Genomic DNA, 13,147 nt, shown 5'->3' on the forward strand with positions numbered 1-13,147 from the left:
CCGCTCCTGTCGAGGCGAACAGCCAACAAACACGTCTAAAACTGCCAGCAGCCGCTATTTCTGCAATAAAGTTTCAGTATGAGAACACAGGCAAAGAACAAAAGGAACAGGAGTTTCTGCGATTACCAGATTACCAACCACTTCTGTTACCTTATAGGTCACACTTCAAGGGTCAGGGACTACAAAACAAAGTCATCTCACACGAGTACAGTAAAGAACTGGTTTTGAAAAGGCGCCAATTAAGACAAGCAAAAAGAAGGGTGAAAGCATTCCCTACGCCAGAAAATCAGGCGATCTTTACGCAAGTGCAGAAAACCTATAGAACGTGGATTAAACAACAACGGTGTAATCTTTACCAAAAAGACGCGGAAGCCATGCTAAAACTGGTTAGTGGTCATCATCCAAGAGAATTTTGGGCTTTAATTAGATCTACGATCTCGCCTTTCGGCGAACCACTAACAAACCCAATTGGTGAAACTGTTTGGATAAAATTCTACTCAAACCTTTTTCAGGCACCCATTTACTCGGGGCCTTCACTGCAAAATACAAACTTGGAACTGTGGGTTGATCTGAGCAATGAAGAAGAGATCATCAAAATACTTCGTAGGCTTAAACCGTCCAGAGCCCCCGGTCCGGACGGTGTTACAAACCTGGACCTAAAACAATTTCCAACAGAATGGTCTGCATTGATTAGTGACATCTTCAGACGATGTAAAAAGGCCAGACAAATCCCGCTCTCATGGACAACTTCAATAGTCGTCCCTATCTTTAAAAAGGGGCTAAAAGACGATCCCAAGAACTATCGTCCTATAGCTCTCTTGGACACGATTGGGAAGGTGTTTGGTTCCTTACTACTTCAGCAATTTCATCGATGGTTCGATAATACAGATCGCTCAGACCCATTTCAAACGGGTTTTACCAAGAAAAATGGTACATCCACAAATATTATGTTTCTCAGTGCGCTAAAAAGTAAGGTGCTAGCAGGAGCTCCAATAGTGTTCCTGGCCTTTATCGACTTGGCGCAAGCCTTTGATCAAGTCAATCGAGCAAACTTGTGGAGGAAACTGTCGCAGTGGAATTGTCCAGCAGAAATACTCCAAGCAATTCAGGCATTACACAAGAACACCAAGCTTCGCGTTAGGTTAAATCAAGCAGGCTTGTTATCATCAGAAATTCTGGTTGGCAGAGGAGTAAAGCAGGGATGTCCACTTGCTCCCGCACTTTTCATCGCTTACCTTAGTGACTTCAAAGACTCAGAGAAATTAATTCGCTCCTTTCCACCGTTATTGGGAGACCGCAAAACTACAAGGTTACTTTATGCAGACGATTTAATCCTAATGGATTTGACTCCAATCGGTCTGCAGCGTCAGCTTAATAACCTTGCTGCTTATGTTTGCGAGAACAACTTAACCATCAACGTTGCAAAGACCAAAATCTTGACGATGGAAAAATTCAAACGGAGACAAGAAAAATTGTCCTGGTATTTGGAAGGCAAGGTTCTTGAGAAAGTGTCAACTATAAAATACTTAGGAGTCACCTTGGACAGTTCTAGATCAAATGTAGCATTCCAGACGTGTCTGATAGATAAGGCAAAGAAACTGGCAGCACAGGCGCGAGCATTAGACAGAAAGTACGGGCGTTTTTCTTTGCTTCCAGCGATCAAATTCTATCGCACAAAGGTAGTTCCATCAATCACCTATGCAGCGGACGCTCTCCCTCATGTGCCTTTCCATTTATGGCTGAAATTAGAGGGGTACTTTTGGCGCACGGTTCTGGGGTTGCCAAAATCCACATCGGCACCCCTAATCAGAAGGGAATTAGGTTTACTTTCACTGCAAGGATCTGTGGAGATTAAATCTATGATGCTCTACAGGAAAATGCTGTTACCCGATTGCCCTCGCGTGTTAGCGATGATCCATGCTGAGGTCAAAAGGACGCGATGCTTGGAGCTAAAATCTTAGGAAACAGCAAGAAAAGCAAAACTATTGGAACTCCATTTCTCGGAACAAGAGCTGGTGCGAAATCCTTCAAAAATAAAAAATAAAATGGCAGAGTGTGATTGGATAAAGACACTGGACTTTGCGGAAAAAGCGAAATCAGTTCAACATCTCCCGCCCTAGAACAGCAAATTAAACACGGTCCCCAACTATCTGAGCAGGTTCCCAAACAAAGCTGCCAGAAACCTGTTTTTGAGAGTACGTTTAAATCTACTGCAGACAAATGAGATTCTGAAACGTAGAGGACTGAGTGACTCAGATACATGTCGTTTTTGTAAAGACAGCTCAAAAGTCGAAACTATTCGGCATTTGCTTCTCAACTGTCCAGGTACCCAAGATATTGGTGAAAAGTATCTGCAACAACATCTTCAGGCATCCTACATCAGGGAGGAAGAATTCTGGTGGGGTCGCTTAACGAGCGGAGAACGAAATACCTGGACAATCGCGACCACTCAAACCTTAAAGTCCATTTTGTCTTTATGAATTTCCTTTTGTTAAGAGTCTTCTACTTTGACTGTAAATGTTTCTTCATCTCTATTTTTCTACTGATTTCTTCAACTATGTTTTGTAAAAATCATTAATTTGATTAAATCAACGAAATAAATAATAATAATAAATAATTTCTGCGTTTGTCGGGACTTCTAGTTTTTCTCTGCGTCTTTTAGAGCGAGTTCCATCTTCCGGGTTAGTATAGCTCGTTCCCTACAGTATATTGCTGCATGGGCCAGGAATTCTCCCCTGATTGCGGCCTTCCCCGCATCACAGACTGTTTTCCAGTCAACCTCGCCGTTGTCGTTCTCTTTGAAATAAGCGTTTATAGTTTCTTCCATGTGTGCTCTAAGCGCCAAGTCGCGCATGATCAGGTCGTTGAGTCTCCACGGAGGGCGTTGTTTGCTTTTTTCTCCGTCTATTTCCATGCTAACTAGTACTGGGGCATGGTCTGTAATGTATTGTGTCACGATTTCCACCATTGTCAGTTGCTGAGACCAGGATCATGTCTATCCTGGAGTACCCTCTGTGTACTGCGGAATAGTGAGTGTATTCTCTCGTGTCTCCTTGGAACAAGCGCCAGGTCTCAATTACTTCTAGCTCTCTGAGGAACCTTCCCAACGCCTATCTGTTTCTCTGGTCGTCTGACGTAGGGGGCAGGGTTTTGTCGAGGATAGGGTCCATTATGCAGTTGAAGTCCCACCCCCCCTATGATTATCTGGCCTTCGCACCAGCTCCCTATTTTCAGCAGGAGATCTATGATGTATTGATCTTGTCTGTCGTTAGGAGCGTATATCGCCAGGATTGTGTAGGTCTTCCCCTTGATGGTTCCCTTGATTCCCAGGTATCTCCCTTCAGTATCGCTAATCTTTTGTTGTTTTCGCAAGTTCAGTTCTTTAGCCAGCAGTATTGCGACCCCTTTTGATTTCGAGCCGCTGGAGGCGAAGTATTGTTGTGGGAATGCCTTGTTGCGCATCCTTTTTTCATCTGCTTTCAAGAGGTGGGTTTCTTACAGGATTGCTACCTTTGCAGGTATCTTCTCAAGCCTGTTGAGAATCGCTCTTCGTTTCCTGGGGGAGTTCTGCCCTTGTACATTTAGTGAGACGATCAGTGTATCTGCCATTATTGTATGGGATTTTTTTGTTGCTTCTGTCTTTTAGTGTGTCTTGTTTTGGGCTAGTTTGAAGTGGCCCACCTGCTGTGGTCAGGTGTTTCCTCGGTTTCTCTTCCAGTCACTTCTTTATTTAGTGTCATCTTCAGGGTGTCTCGCTCGTGATATTTGAAGGGGCCTGCCAGTTTCTGTTCTCTGTTAGTCCAGACCAGGGCTGCAATGGCCGAGTGAACTGTGTTCTCCCACGTATTGCGGGAGGAGCGGGGGGCCGCACAACCGCAGCCCCCCGAGCCGGCACCCGGACACAACCAGATATAGTCTGCACAAATAGTGTGTTAGAGACAATCAGGCTTCAGGTTCTGACAGTATGTAATTGGTCGAGGGTCGTGTGGAAAGGTATTATTCAGTGTGGAGGCTTAGGTGGGCGGTAGCCCAGGGCAATCTCTCAGTGCCTGGACCTCTCCGCGTTTCAGAACGACCTCAATGCGCAGATCGGCTCCTTTCCTGTTTGCCCTCTGCCCTGTAGTAAAGGGTGCGATACACCCGGTGGTCCGGGTCTGCACCAAACCACCTCGCTGACGTCTGGTGCTGAGAAGGCAAGCCCCTGTGCCACGGTTTTCTGGGGTGTGTGTACTGCAGGGTTCCGCTAGCCAAAGAAGTGGGTCCCAGTTGGTAGGGGGAGTGAAGGGGGAAATGAAGAGCGCTTCACAACTGCTCTGCCGTTACACCAGGTCTGACTGGCACACCCTGTACCAGGCGGGTGGGTCACACTGCAGACGCTCGGCTGTCAGCTGAGGTAGTAGAGTTTATGCTGGGCTTCACTGTCTGTGGATGGGGCCTGCACACCTTAGGTTGTTGAAGTGGCCATTTAGCACTAGAAGCCGGGCGTTGGCACCCTTAGGGAGCTTTTTTGACCATGTGGGCCGCAAGCCCTCAGTACTCGGTGATGTGGGAAGGTATTCCAGAATCCCGCAGGCGAATGCGTGTTTCTTTACCGGCTGGGGGACTTGCCTCGTGGAGTGCCCTAAGTGAGTTAGTCGCTCAGCCCACTAGTCTGAACGTGCAAGCGGGATGGAATAGGCAGTGGGGTGCGAGTGCGCCGGCCGTACCTGAATCATGGAGGGTGCCCTGCTGCTTGGAGGCTGCAATGTGCTGAGCAGCTCGCAGCTTCTTGTGATGTGGTTGAGGCTGGTCTGTGTTGCCGGCACTCTCTCTTCATGCTGCACCGCACAGGTGCCTCTTGGGCAGTTATTGTGGGGTCGGCCAGAGTTCCGCTTGCGGGTGGCCAGCGCTGCCTGTCCTGTGGGCGCGCTAGTAGTTGCCGGGGCAGCTCAAAGCCCTGCTGCCTCGTACTGGTCAATGGAGCGCCAGTGTGCCCGGAGTCGGGGCGGGCTCCTTACTCCCTCCGTCCCAGGCTCCACGTCGCTGTGACCCCCTGCTCTGGCCGCGCAGGGAGGTTGGATCTTCTGAGCCACGCAGCTTGGAGCCCCGAACAAGGCCGGTCCGCTCGGCTGGATGTGAAGGGGCACCGCGGACTGGGTCTGTGTCCCGCTAGCCCGGGCTCCCCGTCCCCAGCTCGTCTACCTTCGTTGTGGTGCGTGGGCTCCTGTGCCCAACGTTGTTTATTTACCGGGTGCCTTACTCCCCTGCTCCTGTCAGTGTTTCCACCAGTGTTCTTCAGAAATCAGCACACACTTCACTTGCGTGCTCCACTGACTTCGCAGTACCGTTGCCCCATACCTCTCAGGTGTTGCAATCCGCTTCTTCCTGGCCATCGCACTCGGTCCGAGTTAACGTCGGGCTGTTCAAGAGCTTCTCGCTCTGCCCGCGGTAGTTCCAAGCAACTGTGGGGCCGTTCGTACAGATGCACCCGCGTTCCCTCACTTCTGCTCCACAACTACTTATCCGCTCCAGGTCGAGGGCTCCCTAGTACGCCTCCTTTACTGTGCAGCTCAAAGCAGTGCGCGCACTTCGGTCTGTGCCTCCAGACATGCGGGCCGACAGTTGTTGCGGGGCTCCTAATCTGCGGCTTGTCCGCGTACGGCCAGCTCTGCTTCAGTGTTCCGTTGTGTCGTGGCAGCAGTGAGGCTTTGTGCTACCTGCGCTCTCGATTAGAGCGGCCGCGCCACGGAGTCTGCTCCTCCTCCCATCCGTGGCTATGCCACGTGGAATGCCCTGGTAATGGCTTCGCTTGAGCAAGCACTCCGCTGGCGGGGAGTGGGGGGGCTTTGCTGTGTATGCTGCGTTAACTAAGATGCAGACTCCGATTTTCTTTGGGAGTTGGCCGCCCTGCTGCAGGCCCCTTCCCCCTCACTCCAACATCTCTGGGGCTACTTGCGGGCTGGGCAAGTGCTGGATCCCCGCTGCTGTATAGAGGTCCACACAGAGCAATGTGCTTGGGCGGCCATTTTCACCTGCTCCCCCTGGTGGAATCTACAGTTGCTTTCTAAGATCAGTGGAACACTGATTGAGATGAGCAATAACTCTTTAACTTGTTTTAGGATGTCACACAGCTAACACAAGGTAAGTAAAACGTATACACTTTTTAAAGGGGCTATCAGCAACTCAAAGTTAAGTATAACCTTAGGCAGACTTATTCTGGACAGGCTAACAGCAAGTCAGGAGAAGCAAGACCCAATTGGGGACAATCATACATCTATCCTAACAAGAATAGTAAAGTGAAGCCAACAGCATTACTTTTGGGGAAGAGGCCCAACCAATTCACAGGTGAATAACTTAACCTTATATATACTTTTCAGAATAGTGCAACACACATATTAAAGGTAAGTAAGATTTTTACTAACTGTGCACTCTGAGTTACAGTTACCAACCAACTTTTGCACACTTGTTGTTCTTTTCAAGGCAGAACCCTTTTCTTATCCAGTCCTTCCCATATAAGTTCAATATAAGTTATAGCATAAGTTCAATCAGAGGCAGTAGAGGGACCCTAGTGGTCTGTGCGCCAGCTTTAGGCAGGGTGAGATAGGGCTTCAGTTGTAGGCAAAGTCCAAGTTCTAGAGGAAGACTTTTCAAACAAGTAAGTATTTCACTTTAAAGTTAGTTGAGGGTCCAGGGACTTCAGAGAAGACACCCTAGGAGGATTCTGCAGTGGGCCTGGGTGAACTGGATGAGTGGCCTTTAAATCACAAAACATCCTAAAGCTGTACAGAAATCACATTGTCTTAAGGTAGGTAAAATACCCCAGTCAACACAGTACCTCAGCACAGAAGAAAAGTTGTAGCAGGAAGACTTCAGGATCTGCAGCCAAAAATCTGGTCAATGGATTAATTTGTCAAGAAGACAGGACTTGGGAAGGATTTATGCAGCAGGGATCAGAGGAGAAGATTCCAAGCAAGAGTTTCCTCACGGCTGGATGCAGCTTTGTGGATTTGCGTTTTTTCAGGAGCACAGAAGAAGACAAAATATCGCTGGTCGGATTCACGTTGTTTGCGAGGCCCAGCACTCTGGTAAGGGGACTTTTCGGACCTGGGTCGTGCCTCTGGAGATCCAGCAAGATGCTCACGAAGTATCGGCTGGATTCAGAAGACTGTGCACCGCCAGATGGCTCCAGAGTATTGGTATTGCAGCCCGCAAGGTCACAGCACACGTGGGATGGCTCAAAATGCAGGTCTTCTTGAGTCTAGAGGGTCTGACCAGGCTCTGGGATGGGGTCGTCGTTTTCAGAGTGCCCAGGTCGATTGGAAGGAAGGACTACAGCAGGCTACGGTTACACAGCAGGCTTTCCGGTCGCTGGAAATCGTCTTAGCCGACTTTCCTTCATCATCCTCTTCGGTTTTGGTTTCAGTGGTCGACTACCTCTTCAGTTTCCAGGATCAGACTTTTATGCAGGAACCCAGCCAATCAAACAGCCTTGCAAAATTCAAACTTGTGGTGGTTGGCAGTCCTTTCAGGACAGCCACCCTTCCAGTTTGAACTGGATTCTCGCAGTCAGGCTGGAAGACAAAGGGCTGCAGAGTTTTGGACTCGTCCCTTGCTTCCTGCCACAGACACTCTGGAGCCTGGGTGGGGAATCCACAGGTTTCCCACCAAAGATGAAGTTAACGCAAAGAATTTTCCTGCCCTGGATGTCTGGAGAAGGAACAAGAAAGAACAAGGAATGCAGAAATGGCGAAAAAAGAAGACCGGGCCGTATTGGTAAAAAGGAACCCCCATGGTGCCTTTTCTGGGTCTGTGCAAATAGCCCACGGTAAAGGTGCACCGAGTTAATAAAAAGGTTCACTGCCACCAGCCATTGAAGGTAAGTTTGTCCTTGTAACATAATTGTTACAATTAAAATGAGAAAGGGGATACTCAGTATCTCCCCAACACTCCACATAAGGTGGGGGGTGCTGGTCTCACCTAATAAAATGTAAAAGGTATCCAAAGATGCTTTCTACCCTTGGAAACTGTAGTTCTCACAAGTTGATCCAGAGAAAGTTAAAAGGGAGCCCGTAGGGCAACCCAGCAACAATAGGCACTTACTGTCAAAATGTTGTGAAAGAGGATAACTTTTAAAAGACAATAGGGTGCGTCTTAAGAATGACACCCATAAAAAGAGTAAAAGACTCTGTGAGTGAGGAAAAGGTTTCCCACTCACTGAGGTAAAGGGAAAAATAATCTACCAGTCCAGCAAAATGTTCTGGGGTTGCCACAGTTCAGGAAGATCGATCATTGAGCGCCCTTTTCCAAACAAGACACAGACAGACATTTGCTTCGGACTTACTGGCACAGACTATCATTAGTTTTATATAGTTTGGGAAATCCCACCTTAGCATAGGGCAAGTTAGGCCTTTTTCCAAACCTCCTTTTTTAGTTAATAAGTTTATACTCAAAATCTTATTCAGTTGTCTACATCTACCTCATGATGCCTTCAGTGTATATATGTTTTATAAGGATTTGTGTCACAAAACCTACTTGTGATTTGTATATGCTTCGTGTGTAAACTAAAGGCCAGATAAAAGTCAGGACAGGCTAAAAAAAAAGTTAAAAGAATGGGGTTCCATAGAAAACTATGCAGGGGAAGTTGCAAAAAGAAAATCTTTCCTAACCAGGGCTCACCATTTCCCCCACAATAAATGAGCAATGGAAAATTGCAACGCCTTGATCTGCGCCACCACAGAGGCCTTTGCAGCAAAATCAGCCTTACGCTTGTCCTTGGAGTTGAGGATAGACGAGGTCAAAATTGATGTACAGCTCCTCTGGCAGGATGTCAGACAGCTAGCTGAAAGGGTCATCTGCAGAAGTTCTCCTGAAAGGGACATCGGACTCTACCAAGGACCTAGAAAAGAGGGTCAACGAGCTCGAGAGACGAAACGCCACACTGGAAATGCGTGCAGATGAAGCCAAGGCCATGTCACACAGAAACAATGTGAGGGGGTGGAGGGGCTTGGTATACCGGAGGGGACTGAGGGGCCAGACCACACTTCGTATATTGAAAACATATTGATCCAGGCAAATGGATCAGGCAAGCTCTCACAAGGGTTTGCTATTGAAAGGGCCCACCGATCCCTCCAAAAAAGACCTCCACCTGGATCACATCCTCGACCAATGATTGCCAGGATCCTCAACTTCTGAGACAGAGAAGTCATCCTACAACACACTACAGAAGGGGGCGAGATAATGCGAGGTAGCTCGAAGATTACAATCTACCCAAACTATACGCCAACAGTTTAAAGGGCCAGAAACTCATTTATCCCCATAAAGGCAAGGCTAAGCAGATGAGCAGATGAGACAGGCATTGAAATTGTTGATCTGGGGCACCTGTAATGTTAATGCTTGCGCTGTTACCCTGGCGTACTCTGCATCAAGCTAGCAAAGGGCTAATAAAGACAGGGTAGCTCCACTGCTCCCTGAGAACAGATGCTCAGGCCACAGGCGTGCCCACCGATACACAGTGCAATGTCAACTGCCATATGAACAATGTCATGGAACGTGCAAGGCCTAGGTTCCTACCTCTGCAGAAACAGGGTGAAATCCTATATAAAATGCAAAATGATATCTGTAATACTACACCAGGAAACGCACCTGCTCCCCCAGGGACAGGAAGCACTACTGACCCGCTAGGGTGCGACAGGAAATGGGGCAACCTACTCCAAGTTTGCCAGAGGAGTGCTCACCTGGATTGATGGCACACTACCCTTCCAATTACTGGAAATAGAAAGAGATAAGGAGGGGAGGTACCGAATTGTCAGAGGGTATCTTGAACATGAGGAGATCTTCATAGTCAACTCATACTTCCCGAATCACAAGATCCCGGCACATTCGCACACTTTAAGTAAACTGGTAACAGCAAGAAGTGATGGCCTTGTCCTGTGGGGTTGAGAATTTAATTGTGTACAGAACCCTGCACTAGATAGATCATCCCCTCCGAGTAACAGCCCCTCCCCAGCCTCTACCACACTGAACACGATGCCAACAGACCTCGACCTAGTTAATGTCTGGAGGGAAATACACCCAAACAGCAGGGGTTACTCCTACTACTCCCCCACCCCCTCACAAACTGCACACACAAATGGATTATTTCTTTGTGGGATCAGTACATCTTGCAGAGATCACTAGTGCAGAATATATGGGCCGCACAATATTGGACCACTCCCCTTTGGTGATTGAATAGTGCCTTGTGTACCCTAGACCACCTATTCCGACGTGGTGCCTACCTACCGGGGCGCTAACCGATGTAGCTTTCAAGAGGTCACTATCAGACTTCCTTCCTACTCATACTCAACTTCCTCAAGAACAATGTGGGGAGCGTAAGCAGTTGGGGCCCCATTTGGGAAACCATGAAGGTAGTGACTAGAGGTGATGACATAGCTAGGGTTGGGGGTCATCCGCCGGGCACTAAGCAATACCCTGTAGTCCACAGAAGAGGAAATCGGAATACTGGAGACCCAACATCCAGGCCAGCTGCACACAGAAGAGAAACTGTCGTAGGCACGATCTAGGTGCCGCGATGCCTGGCAGAGACTGTCTAAATTGTACTACAGTGCCCAGATAGCTCGAGCGCACACAGATGGGGATAAGCCTGGGAGATTACTGGCATGCCTTTTCAAACAGGAACACCACAGACCACGTTGCTCTACAATGAATGTGGGGCCCCATGGAGATCCCAACTGGTGATTAACGAGACCTTTACTTCCTTCTATACACAATTGTATAGGCACGATAATCCAGTTCCCCAAGAGGACCTGGACGAGGTTTTCTCCCAGATTCGCCTCTCGGACAGTCAACGTGGCTCCCTGGACTTGCCTGTTACTATTGAGGAATTGGGCGAAGCTATTGCTTCCTTACCTACTGGAAAAACCATGGGCACAGATGGGCTCCCCTCAGAATTTTCTAAGGCTTATGCTGCTACTCTGACCCCAGCACTTCAGGTATACTCCCAACAGGCATGAGGGAGACTCTAGTGATACCCATTCCCAAACCTGGGAAACCAGCAGACCGGTGTGACTCATACCGACCTCTGTCAATGCTGATCTGTGACATAAGGTTACTTAAAACAGTACTAGCTAGACGCCACCGTAAAGTTATCACAACATTGGTGCACACAGACCAGTCAGTATTTGTACCCGGGCGCAGCACGGACCTGAAACTCTGATGATTCCAACACATCATTGACTAAAAACCCGCAAAGTACAATATGTGGTGCATCCCTAGACGCCACTAAAGCATTTGACTCGGTCTAGGTCTATTGGCAGTGGCTGCTCACATCATTGCAACATTTTGGGCTGGGCCGGGAATTAATCCACTGGGTTAAACGTCTGTACACCTCCCCGGTGGCTAGACTGAAGTCGGGCAAGCCGATATCTGGAATATGGAATATCCAACATGCACACTCTCGCCCATGTTGTACATACTGGCTATGGAACCCAAAGCAGCATACCAATGCCAAGAATATCTGGGAGCGGGCATAATGACAAGCAACACTAAGCACTTAATTTCGCTTTATGCAGATGATGCTTTGCTCTACCTCTGTGAACCACGACACAACCTCCCCATTATTCTGGATGTATTAGATTCGCTGAGCTATCCAGGATCTCATTCAATGAACAGAAATGGGCCTTTTCCCACGGACTGGTCTCCGCAAAGTGGACTTGGCTGCCTTACCTGATCTGGGACTCCATTGGGAGACTAAATCATTCAGATACCTAGGTATTCAGATCGCACACACATCCACAGAAACGCACAATTGCAACACGCTCCGGGTGCTGGGGGGCCTTGAAAAATCCACGTCCTTCTGGCCCAGATTGCCGCTATCGATCATGGGTAAGATTGCCATTATTAATATGATAGTACTCCCAAGATTTCTTTATGGCTTCACAAATGTCCACCACTACATAGGGGCAACCTTTTTTTTGCCGTCTGGACTCGGTAATCAGAGACTTTTCATGGGGCGCTGGCCGCCACAAACTAGCCCTAAGAGTGTTGCAATTACCATATAAAGATGGGATAAAGTTACCTAATCTCAAACTTTATAACCTAGCCGCCCAACTAAGTTTTGTCAAAAAATGGCTGACAAAACCTCCCAGATCAGAATCGAGGCTGCTGCAGCAACTGGTGACCCCAACTCCTATGGCTCCCAACGTGCTGTGCGAACACAATCCTTATGCCGGTAAGACTGTGGTGGCAGATATGGTACAGGGCAATAAAACTACTCAAAATACATAGCCCATTCTCACCTAATGTTCTGATAATAGCAGATGTGTGTGCAAACAAAGCAGACCTGTGAGCTGCCAGGCTCTGGGAAGAGTCGGGCGGAGGAGTGGGGGGTCATGTACAAGGACGGCAATCTAACACAACAGACGGGTCGGTCCAAGGGTCAATTCTTGCAATACATGACTGAGGTGTATAGCAAGATGCACATGGGGGAGGTGGCCTGAGGAACCGGAGGATACGGGAGTTCGGGCCCTAATGTTGTTGCTGGAGGATGGCTGGGGACCTGTGACCAGACTACATAGTCTCCTACTAGAAGTAGTTAGCGTTAGAGACCCCGAATTGAAACTAAAATGGGAGGCGGACTTGGGTTCTGTCATCACTGACCCGGAGTGGGAACTGGCAGTTAACTCCCCTAAACAGGTGTCCGGGAATGCTAGGTTCAAAATGCTCCAAATTAATTTTCTTCACTGTACGTACATGACCCCCAACAGGGTAGCCAAGTTCAACAAAGAGGCTTTGTCCTGGTGCCCCAGATGCCACAAAGTGGGGGCAGATTTTATGCATATGTTCTGGAACTGCATCAAAGTACAGGCCTTTTGGTCCCAAATCGAACAGGCTTGTCGGGCGGCGGGAATTGTGATCTACTCCTGGAACCCACTGGAGTGCCTAGTGGGAGCATACCCAAGACAAAGTAAACATTAACATATCACCAGACTTATGAACTTGGCATGTATACTTGCGAAAAGACAAATTGCTGTGTTATGGAAATCGCCAAACACTGGCTGCACAACTTTAAGTCTGGTGTGAAGCAGAGACATGGGCCTGGGCAAAATCTGTATCGACACAGGATGATAGCCTCGCTATCACCTTAGAAGCCTACAAAATATTGGTAGACACT

The 13,147-nt window shown here is 48.2% G+C and overlaps 1 protein-coding gene across 3 annotated transcripts in view; it reads left to right on the forward strand.

The window, feature by feature from the left end:
* LOC138503099 (protein argonaute-1) overlaps positions 1–13,147 on the forward strand; it is a 582,484-nt gene that overhangs the window by 310,918 nt on the left and 258,419 nt on the right. The window lies entirely within an intron of this gene.

The sequence above is a fragment of the Ambystoma mexicanum genome, chromosome 11, assembly GCF_040938575.1.
Source record: "Ambystoma mexicanum isolate Mex_15411 chromosome 11, UKY_AmexF1_1, whole genome shotgun sequence".
NCBI classification, from domain to species: domain Eukaryota; kingdom Metazoa; phylum Chordata; class Amphibia; order Caudata; family Ambystomatidae; genus Ambystoma; species Ambystoma mexicanum.